The following is a 13037-nucleotide window of genomic DNA, read 5'->3' as shown; positions in this document are numbered from 1 at the left end:
TCGTGTATGGCAAAAAATAATATTTTGTATCAGAAATGAGCTGACATCTTAATAACTGGATTTCGGGTTCTGAAAAGCAGTGTTGTGGTACAAATAATGACCCAGAAACTCAGACAGACTTGTTAACCTTTACTATCAGAGTCCTTTTTTAGAAACGGCGTCTCGGTATTTAGCCATCCTCTCAGACTGGTGTCGTAGTAAACATCCTAATCTGTTACTCTTCAAATCCCGGGATCCGTTAGACTCCAGGAAGGATTACCGTAACTTTAAAACTTTAATTGTAGGGATCTGCTGTACTTGCATTTGGAGGAGCTCTAAAGAGCTCAGTAGCAGGTGAGTGTCAGTGTGTGTGAGAAAGAGTGAGAGAGAGAGTCTACAAACTTTTAGATATTGGGAATTAATTTCGCAACTGCTGGATTTTCTATTAAATCAGAAATGTGCATGCATATGATAGCACCCCCATGTGAAGGCTCCGACCACGTTTTGTCCTTGTATGCAACCAAAATCTACATCTTACATCTTTGTGCAAGCTTGCAACTGACAAACATCCTGGTGTTTAAGCCTTGAAATTTCATCCAAGGGGTTATAAAGTGAAAAACATATCTAATCATGTCCATTTCAAACAGTGAGAAGAGAGGGTGGCGGAAGAGAAAAATGCAGCTGAGATTGTGAAGATGAGTTTGTGAACAAGGGGGAATGAAACTGAGAAAGGGTTGGGCGGAGGGCTAGTTGGTGGTGGTGGTGGTGGTGGTGGGGGAGAGCTGGCACTCTTAAAGGACCATGAAGGCCAGATCACAAATAATAAAACAGAAAGGGAGGGAGGGAGGAAAGGCTGAAAGGAGGGAGGGGAGGGAAAAAAGAGCGAAAGGAAAATATGTTGAGCGGAGGGGAAGGTCGGAGAGAATGAAAGAGGGAGTCGTACGTGTGCCAGGAGCGCTGCACCTCTCCCCGTGACTGGTGCTCTTCAAGGATTTTTTTTCTCCCCTCTCCTTCGACTCTTTTATTTCCCCCCTCTTTCATTTTGAAATTCTTCTGCATAGCCGTGACACCGGATTGTTTTCTCTTTTTTTTCTCTCTCTCTCTTTTTTTCACATTTTTCTCCCCCCACGCCTTCCTCTCTCTCTCTCTGTCTCTCTTACTCTCTCCCTGGCTCTCTCTCCGTCTTTCTGTGACTTGCAACAAAAGGCTGACGGAGTGAGCCTGACGTCTGAATGAATAGCCCAAACCTGCTGTGAAGGGAGAGCAGAGGAAGACGGAGCAGGGAAGAGGAGGCTGAGGAGGAAAGATACGACTGATCTGGCTGAAGAGGCGGAAAGAGGAGAGCGCTAGAGAAGTGCTGATTGCTGGCTGAAGACAAATAGAGATCCCGATTTTTTTTTTTCCCCTCCTCCTCTCTGGAGATTAAAGGAGTTGAAAGCAGTGCCTTAACTGCACGGGTGGGGGGAGTGACGATCGTAGTTCTCGCTCTCCTGTCCTCCCCCTCACCCACTGCCCTCCTGTGCCACCATACGTTTTGGTTGGGTTTTCTTTTTCCTCCCCTTAAGAGTACAAGTCGTCTGAGAAATTGAAATGGAACTTCTGGGGGTGAGGTGACGAAGGAGGACAGATTTGGAAACAAGCAGAGGGGAGAGCAAGAGAAGACAGCATAGGAAGACAGAGAGGGAGGAGGGAGGCTGGAGTAGGAGGCAGAGAGGAGAGGAGAGGATAACCCCAGGGCATACTGTGTGAGAATACACCAACGCCCACTTCTTCTTCTTCTTCTTTTTCTTTTTTATTTTCTGCCCCTCATCAGTACGTTTCCTCTGCCATGTGCAGCACCTGATTTGAAGAATGTGGAGACATTTCCCAGGCAAGGAGCATGTTTCACATTGTCTTATGCATACGTGTGCGTTCGTACACTCATCAAGGATAATAATAAAAAGCTGTGGAGTGTGTGTGTGTGTGTTTGTGTGGGTGACTGTGAGGGGTGTGGGTGTGTGGATTGGGAGTGGGGGGAGGCTGGATTTGGCTTTAAGGCTAATGAGCCTCTTATGTTTTTGCAATGAAGTGTGTCATGAAAACAGTGTGTGTGCGTGCACGAGGGCAAGCACCCATGTGAGTGCGTTCAGTGCTTCCTTGGTTTGAAACCACAGAGGTCTCTACACAGCAGCGAGAGGACGGCGAGCTTGGATGAGTTGTCATTTCTGGGGTCAAAGGTCACAGGAGAATGAGCGTGTGATTAGCTGCGCGTAAAGGTTAATGGTCTGCTGTGCGATTGTGGCCTGTAACACATTTTTTGTATTGCCAAGTCTAATAATTTATTTCTACTTGAGAATACAGGCGCAATCGGTGCTAGCATGGAAATTACATTTTTGGAATAAACTTGATCTGTAACCGTTTATGATTTTAATAACTGGTTGCAATTATTGCAAAAAAGGGTATTTTGTTTGATTTGTTTACTGTAAACAAAAAGCAGAGCTGCATCTTTTCACAGTAGTAAATGAAACCTTTAGTTTTCACTGGGATCCTGCAAAATTCAAACAAGTTCCATTTATGATGCTGCAAGGACATAGCTGATTGATTTTGTATCTGTGCTTTTTGTGAATGATAGCAAAGCTGAGATGTTATATCCACCGCCCCCCACCCCTCGTGTGTGTGTGTGCGTGCGCGCGTGCGCTCCTGACCTGGATGCGCTCTTTTCGATGTGTGCGTGTGAAGTAAAGCCGGAGTGCACTGTCTGCTGTTTATCAGCTCTGACAGCTGCTTTTGTCTCCAAACGCCGATTGTTTGTAGTCCACGCTAGCGGCGCACAAAGGGCAGCATTTAAAGAGGATGGATGCCTGTCTTCATCCTCACTTTGCATTGTGGTAAGTTTTTACCACAGACGGCACCTGTGATATCTTTATGCGAGCGTACGCTTCTCTCTCTCACACACACACATTCATTTCGTCCTGTTCTTCTATTCCCGTCACTCCCTCACCCATCTGGCAGAGCATTTTTGGTGGTGATAACTTTGGAGGTGGGGGGGGGGGGGGGTGAGTGGGGAGGGGTGCAGGCAGGCAGAGGGGAGGACAAACAATGTCTTTGTGTGTCCACATAGTGGAACAAGAGACAGGCTAGGGTGGCGGCAGCGTAGCTGGTCCGGTGGGGGCCTTGAGAAAGCAAGTCTGCCAAAGAAAAGATTACACACACCCCCTCTTTTTCTACAGATGCCAAGGGATCGTAAACACACTCAAGAAAGCAGACACTCCCAAGAACACAGGCGCCGGGTTCTTGTTAACATGTATGCACAGTTGCAGACTGTGACATTGGTGGTTTAGATTTTGAGTAGCATGTGAACGGACGTGCACGAAAGCAATGAAAAAAGAAGTAGAGTAGATGGGGGCTGTCGCATTCAGAGGCGCAAATGCCCTTCGGTGTTTTATTTAACAAGATCTGCGACACCCGGGATAAACGCTGGTCATTAATGGCTATCATCTGTGGGTGTGTGCGAACTTAAGTGCGGCCAAACTCTGTGTTGATGTGTGTGCGTGTGCACAGGACTGAGCTGTGTTTGTATTCCCAATGTCTCCCTGGAAGAAAAATGCCGCAGATAAACATGATTGTGCCACTTCTGCTATACAGACCTCATTCACTGGGTTGCCAGGTATGGGTGGCATGCGAAGGGTTAAGATTTGATATCCCCTAATCAAGCTTTTCCTGTCTACCTGCTGCACTTGCCACAGCTTGCCCCCTCCTCCACCTCCTCCTCCCCTTCCTCTCACTCTTGGACTATCCCATCACTGAGGCCCCCCAGCTTTGGAGTTGCTAGGTAACCAGAACCAGCTGTTGGTCCTAAGCCCATTGAGCCCATTTTGGTCCTGCATCAACTGCAGAATAGATTTCTCTGAAAGCTCGCTGTGAACTCAGCGACCGCCACTGTGTCCCTGACATCATCGTGCCATGGAAAATCTTCCTCACTTCCTTTTGTTTTTGCAGTCTTATTGTTCCGTTGATACGGGGGCCAGTGTTTGAGCGTCCGTGGCATGTGTCACACCGGCTCGATTAATTTAGCAGCATCTCACCACCTTTCACTTAAGGAAATGAGAAATGGAGCAAGTGAGGGCAAGAGGAAAGTGAAAAGAATGAGCGGCTGGGGTGGCAAGGGTTTAATAAAAGCAGTCACCTGTAATTGAGAGTCAGTTAAAATGACGTCAGGATATAAAAGAGTCTCTAAAGTGTTTCATTCCTCTGTTAGTGAGGACGCTAACTTGTCTCAGAAAGCCATTATGAGAGATTTGAGATGGCAGACTACACAGTGAAATTATTCACGAAATCACAATAGTGCAGGTAAGTTAATACGTCTCTGCAGTCCCAGAGTGGACCATTTGCACTTCAAAGTGTGTGACAACCTAAAAAAAACGGACACACACAAAAACAAGCCTCAAGTAAATCTGGAGGGTGGGGGTGGGGAGAGAGTGGATTAACTTCCAAATAAATTGGTCTTTGTAAACCAACCAAGTCATGTTGAAAACCAGAGCTCAAAATCTGTGAGAAAATAGAGCCAGAGGAGAAAAAGATAACTGATGTAGTGTGATGTTATTAAAAACCAATTTAAAGAACAGTTTCCAAATCCAGGGGGAGAGACACAGGTTTGAGGTATATTTGAGCAAAGGTTTATTTTCTTTCATTGATTGTTTGCGCTCTATTTAGGAAATGATTCTTCTCCCTCTGAAAACTGTGACTCACAGCGTCTGGCAGTGTCTGAGCTGCTTTTCCAAGATCAGTCCTTCCAAATGAGAGAATTAGACACCAGATCGTATTCACTAAGGAGAGATATTTCTACGAGTCCTGCTTCCTTTTCTTTTGCTTCTATTTCTGTTGTCACAATCCAAAAAGGCTTTTTAGTTTGGAACATCTGTAATCCATTTGTGGTTGAGAGTTCGCGCTTGCCAGCTCTGCCAAAAGTTTTCATACTTCCTGACAAATCATCCAGTTTGTGATTAGCGTTGGCTTAGGATGATATCAACTTTAGGCCATTCAAGCATCCCACGAGGGATGTAGCAACACATGACCTCCACTGGATAAGCCTATCTGCTGTCACACTGAACATGGTTTAGATTTAGTTAGTCAAGCTGTTGGCTTTGTTTCTTTATTACTTGCTGGCTTATACACAATGCTGGCTGTTGTGCTTTGATAAATACTTTGTGCACAATAACAGGAAATTGGCACAAGCAATTAGCATTTTTATCCCTAAGACTACCAGCCAAAATATCTTGCAGCCTAATGTAAACCGTCTTCATTCGTGTTGTTTCTGCTGCTTGCAGAAGTTTATGTAACAGCAAGTAGGACTTGAATAATGGCCGTGGTGAATTTTTGCCCTGCTAAAGAAGGAGTCTGGTATTGGGTGGGACTCTGTTTGGACACGGAGAGAGTTCTGGCTTTGCTTTTGTGTTTCCTTGAGTCCAGGTTCTGGGTTTGGCTGCTGGGTGGAACAGCTGGCAAGCTGCTGATAAACACCCCAGGCTGACGTTGACCCCACCGGGGAGGCAAAGAGAGGCACATAAACAGATACTCTAATATATACAGACAGAAAAGCAACCAGATGCAATCAGGTTTTCTACAAGAGACCAACAAATAGAGATGAATTATTGGGATAAGACTCACTTATGTGCTCTCCTGTGGGCTTTTTACCATCTGAATAAACAGCGGAGCTTGTCATGTGTTTGTTTTCCTGTGGAATAATTATTTTATGACCTCCACAAGCCGGCTTTGTTTTCTCATCAGCGCAAAATAACTAATGCATGATCCTAACACAACCCAAAATTGTCATCTTGTAATTATTAGGGGGAAAAAGTGTGCCTGATTCTCTTAAGCTAATCATCTAAAATCAGCAAACAGAAGGTACTTTTCTGCTCGCATTTATAAAGATGACTGTTATTACAGCCGCGTGCAGCTACAAGCTGATTAATTCCCAGTTATATTCCACAAGGACCAATAATGACACTGTGGTAATCAACGTGTGGTTTACAGAAGCCCGTAGTAATGAGACGTACAATAAAGCAACTATACTTCCAAAACTGATGATGAGCTTACGGCATGAAGACCTTAATGGCTTACAATGCAAACAAGGTGTTTCGACCATCTTTCTGGCTGGTTACCTCAGGATTTGTGTTGTGAATTTTTAGTGATAGTGTACCTGGTTTGGAACCCCTCAAAGTCAGTTGCCATCTGCAAAGCAACTTCCGTTTGTGATTCAGTGGAGTCAAGTTGACATGTATTCTGTTTATAAATTGACAATTACTTGTAATAAATTGACAAAAATCGCAAATATGTTGCCGTCTGTTGCAAACCTGTTGCCATCTACAGTAATTCACATTGACAGAAATTCCCATGAACTGCTTATATTCAAACTCCAGCCAGAACACCATGGATCTGAAACAGAAATTCCACAAATGATGATGTCGTTTTACTGCACAATGGTGCCCAAGACAATCTGCAATCTTGCGTAGACATAGCAATGTAACCAAAAAATAGTTGCAGCTGCAAATGAGTTGTGTTCATTTGTGCAGACAAGCATTCACTTCGACACTGTAGTCTCTTGACTAAAATTCTTTTAGTCTTAGTGGAGTAAATCTCATAAGATTATAGTAGACTAAATCTAAAGTTGACTGAGTTGACTAAAATATAAAGCGTAACATTTTTGGGGGTTTTTACAGTTAGAGTTGCTCCACACTGTTTACACTTGCTCCACTAGTGTTTTATTTTCCTAGACATCATATGCAAAATGTGTCCATATGTCGATTCTCGTCTTCCTCCCAATTCTTACTGCAGGAAGAGATCACCTCTGACTGGATCACTTCCAAAACTCATCCTGCCTTTCCACACAACTAAAATCTCCACAATATCCAAATGATTGGTCACCAATTTTGACACTGGTGCAAACTGAGTCAGCACGTTGGTAATCTGTCTGCGCTTAAAATTTTCAATTTGCAAACTTTCGCCAGTCTGTCTGAGAGTTGTTGCTGTGATGTAGAGACAGGCTAGCTCTCAAGAGTCATCGTGCAATCAAAAGTGGTTGCTTAGAGAATCTCTGGGCCATCAGTTGTTCGCTGCAAGTAGTTGTAATCAGTCTGTGAAATGGAAAAAATTCACTCCAATCACTTGGCAACCACCAATTTTTCCTAGTCCCAAGGAGGTTGTTGTTCTACTTTTATTCTAGTGTGGCTGAACCATAAAGTGAACCAGACATTCTTTGTTAGGAACTGAATGATCGAGAGGAATGATTAAAAACAATTAGCTATGAACAAAATTTTTCATTTAAATAAACATGATAAAGGAAAAGTGTATGTTAGCACCACTGCTAGGTGAGCTTTTCCTCCTCATACTGTTATTGCAGTTAAAAATTGTTGCAGTTACTTTAATCGGTTGATTCTTCTAGTCTAAAATTTGCAAATGTGAGGGTAAAGTTGTAAGAATTATTGATGTTATACATCAGTATCTGTCCTGGCTGCTCTTATTGTGTGAACTGTCTCTTAATTGTAGTACACGAAACGTACAGTTGCTCATTGACACGCTGTCATTTTTTCTGTAGCTTAGCGTCTGAAGGAAGATTCAGTCTTTCTGTTCAGCACCAGTGAGCTCCTTCAAATCACTGGTCAGGGATCCGAGTCATTAAGACTCACATTAACAGCTTTGTTAATTATCCGCAGATTCATCATGTGTTAACCGCGGTGCCACGTTCTGCCTTATTAGGCCGGAGAAAGACGATTAACCACCAGGAAATAATTAATCAACAGCTTTTTGACCTACTTCCTGTAAGTGACTGATTTTTCCCGCCAGCTGCAACTTGTTTATCTGTGTACAAAGTATGAGCAACTGATTTTCTCCTTTTATCTCTGGGTGTGTGTGTTTGCATTTTTCTCGCGTGTGTATATGCACAAGTCGAATATGTTTCCTTGTGTGTGACTCCTGGATGATAGCAGTATTTTGCAGTCGGATAATGAACTCGGCAGGAGTGTGATGAGGCAAGGCGCAGGGAAAGCTGTGGAGCCACAGGTGTGTTTGGCGAGCTGGAGTCCTCTCTCTGGACCTACCTCGCTAACACACATCAAACACACCTACACATACAAAATGAGTCCATCCGGTGAGAATAATAAAAGCTTTCATCTTATACTCTGAAGAAACACAGTGAAGCCACTTTTTTTCAGATTATACCTTCTGAAGACTTTGTATCAAGTACTGCTTTCAGCAGGAATTCTTAATAGAGGTGTAAAACATAATATATATTAAATACGAGCGAGACTTTCCAAAGATATATTCATTTTTTGTGTACTGAGAATTTTAAGTGGACAAGCCTCTCAATGTGTGTGTAACATTTGTGTGTCTTTTTATTATGAGTGAAAATTGTGAATGCTTTGCTTCAAAGGCTAACAAAAGACACTTTTTCACATTTTCTATGCTCCTCAGTTATGACAGCAAAGCTAGATGGAGGGGCCATCAGGAATTAACTAGTGACTCACCTGCCAAGAGCATGTGATATTTATTCAGTTTAGAGTACCTACTGTCAGTTTACGACAGGTAAGGTAAACTAGAGAACTCTAAAAGTCAGATGATCCCCTGTTAGCAAGCATTTGGTGACACTGGGGAGGAAGAACGCCTTTTGAACAGGAAGGGACCTCCAGTAGAACCACTCCCAGGGAGGGACTGCCATGCTTGACCAATGAGGAGTCAGAGGACGAGAAGAGCAGAAAAGAGAGACAAAACAGTCTATCGCAGCCTTTGCTAACACAGTTCCCCAATTTCCTCAGTCACAAAACCCTGCAGACCAGATGGCATCTATCTGGGAATGTCTGGTCGCTAGGGAAGAATATATGTATTCCCTGAACTGGTTGGCAGAGTGGTTGCTGCTGGTAATCGCTGTGTAAAATCAGTCATGAAGAGGGAGCTGCACCAAAAATCTCCTTGTGCTGGCTTTGCTAGGTGTCTTCCATGCAAACAACTGCTGCAAACTGCTGCAGTCTGCTGGTGAACAAATCGATTACAAAGAGGTTTTCAGCGAAGCACTGTTTACTCCTTTGCACCAATTTCACCTAGTGACAGCAAGCAACTGCCAACTAGTTTGTGAATACACATTTTTCCTTAGTAAATGGTGCTTACCAGGAGGACAGTCGCTGACTGGTGTCAAAGCATACTTGTCTGTAGTTTTAGCAGTTGATTTCACATGCAGCAAGTTGGGGAATACTCACTTTTCCCTGGCGACCAGTGGTTGCCAGGCAGTCACCAACTGGTCTCTAGCCCTGGGCGACTGGTGCCTGACTTTTTGCTTTTGATATACTATCTACCTTTACAGCCCAGCAGGACTATGGTTAAATCACTAGACACTTCCACCACTTTCACAGGCTGTAGATTCACCGCAAGGGAAGCAGAATGCAGGTGAAGTAAAATAAAAACCCTGGCTATAGAAAGACGACATAAGTGTCTTTGCTGGAAACTAATAATTATCATTTGCTCTTGATACTAATTAGTTAGAGTTTTCTAATTATTTTTTTGACTGCATTTACAGTTTTCTAAAGTTGTATACACATCAGCAAAACATATTATTGGTGATTGCACACATTTCAAGTGATGCAGTTTTAATCTGAAGACAGATCTTCGCTTGTATTCACAAATCAGATACAGACATACAGACTGAAATAGTCACAACTGTCCGCACACATTTGCAAATAATATTGCTTCAATAATATCCCCAAAGCGCTGCACAGTAATAATATTAGTAATGGCTGTCATATAATAGAATATAATAAAAACTGTCTCTTTATCTCCAAAGTATTTTATGAAGCTGAGTTATAAAGTGGCTCATATATCTGTTGTAAAACTCATAAATTCAGCAAAACATAAAACATAGAACCAAAGCAATAACATAAAAAAAATCACCAGCAAAACAATGGCAGTAATAACTAACAGAGTATCATTTCATCTAAACAAGTCTATAAAAGTGAATTTCAAGCAGCTATTAACAGATTATAATCAATCTGCTAGTTTGAGCTCGCTAACAGAGCCACGGGGGAGGCCTGTGTGCTGTGCTTTCATAGAGTTAGAGCTCAGAAGAAACAGATTTTGAAAAGCGTTATTAAAATCAAAGCAACAGAGGCCTCAATGGAGAAACTTTTCCCATAATGCAACTCTGCAGCCTCTTTCATTAAACCCTGCCACCCTGCGAACTCCGCTTCTTTTATACCCCGCTACTTGAGTTTGTGACTCATGCCTTCTGTTAATAATGTCACACACTTTCGTTTCCCTCCGGGGTTGCAGAAGATTTCATACAATTGTGAGGTGAAAGATTGGCGTATTGCTCCTTTAAATGCCCATCCGGAGCTTTAAAAGTAATCAGTCTTGTCTTCAAATCCATCCAACAAATAGGCAATCCACTTGAGCTGTTAAATTTTAAAGATATGATGATACAGAGTCTCAAGTTTTTCCTCACTGCAGTTTTACTCCCTGGCCCCATATTTTGACATTTCACTGAGTATAACAGAGCAATAGAACCAGAGTATTCGATTAAATAACCCCATAAAAATACATGCACGTGTTTGTATGTCAGCTAATATCACAGCCAGAGCTGGGATGGTGACGACAATCTGCAAAGCTCCTTTTTAAATTAACCCAGAGTTTCCATTTCTCGATGTTGGATGTAGAACAACAGCCTGTTATTCGTTTTTTTGTGTAGCTTTATGTGTACAGACTGCGTGCACATTTGCTTGGCAAGCAGAAGGTTGCAAGTTTGATTCCAGCCAGAGTCACAAATCCCTTCGGGGTTGCGTCAGGAAAGGTAAAACCCAAACCAAACATGTTGAGCTACATGCTATGTTGTTGTGAGCAGTTCAAAGTAGCTCATGTGTGCAGTCATTGAATTCCCCATGAGTTACTCCTCCTGTTGCATGTGTGCATATGCACTGCATACCTTGACAACATGCGGTCTGAAAAGTGATGCCGCTGTAGAAATGTCTAACGGCCAGCTGGGGGCGACTTTATATGAGTGTATAAAAGTTTGCAAGCAACTGATGCTAATGTTCACTTCATTTATCACCTCATTAAACACTTTCCTGGTGAGTTTATGGTCTCAATCTCTGGTTTCACATCTTATTATTCACAATATTTTTTGTAATTATCTTCCCAGTTGGAGTCAAATAGATGATTAAACAGTTTATGCTTCAGATCTGTCCCTTCAAAAATCCAAGATGGCAGCAGCCAAAACACACAGCTCCATCCATCCATCTGTCCGTCCATTTTCTGCCACTCATTCGGGCTTGGGTCTTGGGGGCAGGACACTAAGCGCCAGCCCACCCTCTACCCAGCTGCTTCCTCCAGCTCTTCCCTTGAGATGCTGAGGCCTTCTCAAACCAACTGAGAGACATAATGTCTACCAAGTGTACTACTTCTGCTCCACAGTCTTCTTCTAGTGGGAACTGCCTGAAATCCCTCACCCAGGAGATGTTCAGTAGGCAGCCCTATCCAATGCCTGAACCACTGCAGCTGGTTCCCTTTGGGTGAGGATCTTGGTCTACTCCTCCTTATCAGTCTCCACCCTCTGGAGGAAGATCATTTGCTGCCCCTTGTATCCGCAGCCTTATTCTTCTGGTCACCAGTCATAGATGAAAGTGGGAACACTCAACTCGACAGATAAATATTGGACTCTTGGTTTTTCTTGAAATTCTGGAGATTAAAAATCTCTTTTGTAAGAGCAGCCTGGCCTGACAACGGTGGCAATAAACAAGTATGTTTGGTTTTATTTCTGCAAGAGAAACCAGAGCTGCCAGAGAAAAGGGCCCTGCCTGCTTTTGAAACTAGGACCCTCTTGCTGTGAGCCAAGAGTGCTAACCAATGAGCCGCGATGCTGCCAAGCTGCCATGTATTCCAAAAAACAAGAGAAATGCAATATCATTGATAGAGAGCTTCCCCCAACTCTTTGCACGTGCAGGAAGTGTTACCCCCCCCCCCCCCCAAAAAAAAATAAAATGCACAGAAATGCCAAGGCTATTTAAACTTTTGCAGAAGTGTTTGGGTTTGTGTCAAACATAGTAACGAGCTGACTGAGAAAATTTATCTCCAGGTCCTTAAAAGAAAAGAAGATACAATTTCAGAAGGCTGTCTTCTGTCCAGAATAAAAAAAACCCAAAAAACAAGCCTGCTGGCGCAGAAATACTGCTGCATGCACGTCTTCCTTTTTTTTTTTTTTTTTTTTCTCTTTTGCTTTACATTACTCTCTTCTGATCTGCCTGCAGTGCATATGTTAACATGGTGTAGTTGTGGAGGTCACAAACACTGTCCTTGCTATGGAGCAGTTAGAGAGACAGACATAGCGCGAGCAGGCTTGGACGTCCTCACCACCAGCGCAGATGCCACTAAATAAAATATTTCATAATCCTGCCCAAATCCTCTAATCACCATGACAACAGGCAGCAGGGAGCCAGAGAGTGGTGGTGGTGGTGGTGATGGTGTGTGGACCCCCCTCCTCCTTTCTTTTCCCTCCTTTTCCCTCTTTTAACCAGACTTTGGCTCCACACTGTGAGATTGTTTTTCTTAATAGAAGCTGCGCTGTTTTATGATCACCCAAAGAAGAGATCATCGCATTGATTTTCAGGAAAGTGTTTAAAGTAGAACACTCACTTTTTTTACCCTAACAGGCCACTGTATAGTGTCTCAGTGACCAGCTGCAAACTCCTGGAGAGGAGCATCAAGTTTAAATTGAATTACTGCAGATAGAGTGCTGTCAGAGTCCAGAAGGTACAGATATTCACACAGTGAAGGCCTGCTGGGTTCTGTATGGTGATAGGATAATGGAGGTGATGACCTCACAGGGTGAAAGGACCTGTTGCCTGGAAACAGTGTGGATAACAGCAAGAGACCAGGGGGGTAGTCATATCGCTGGTGTGTGGGTGCGAGTGTGTGATATCGACCAGTGTTGCCAGGTAAGGGAGATGATGACAGTGGTTTAAAGTCAAGTTTAAGTGTATCGATCTCACTCACGTGTGTGTGTGTGTGTGCCACTGATATCACAGCCCACACACACACCGGTC

At 43.3% G+C, this 13037-nt stretch overlaps 1 protein-coding gene across 4 annotated transcripts in view; it reads left to right on the top strand.

Moving 5' to 3' along the window:
• The window catches only part of LOC147316070 (uncharacterized), a 40616-nt gene that overhangs the window by 12976 nt on the left and 14603 nt on the right, over positions 1-13037 (top strand). The gene's annotated exons all lie outside the window — the stretch shown is intronic.

Source organism: Aulonocara sp. 'chitande type north' Nkhata Bay, linkage group LG13 (assembly GCF_057382095.1).
Source record: "Aulonocara sp. 'chitande type north' Nkhata Bay isolate Kocher_YH1m ecotype deep benthic linkage group LG13, A_spYH_male_GT1.1, whole genome shotgun sequence".
In the NCBI taxonomy this organism is placed as follows: Eukaryota; Metazoa; Chordata; class Actinopteri; order Cichliformes; family Cichlidae; genus Aulonocara; species Aulonocara sp. 'chitande type north' Nkhata Bay.
This window is presented reverse-complemented; position numbering and strand designations above follow the sequence as displayed.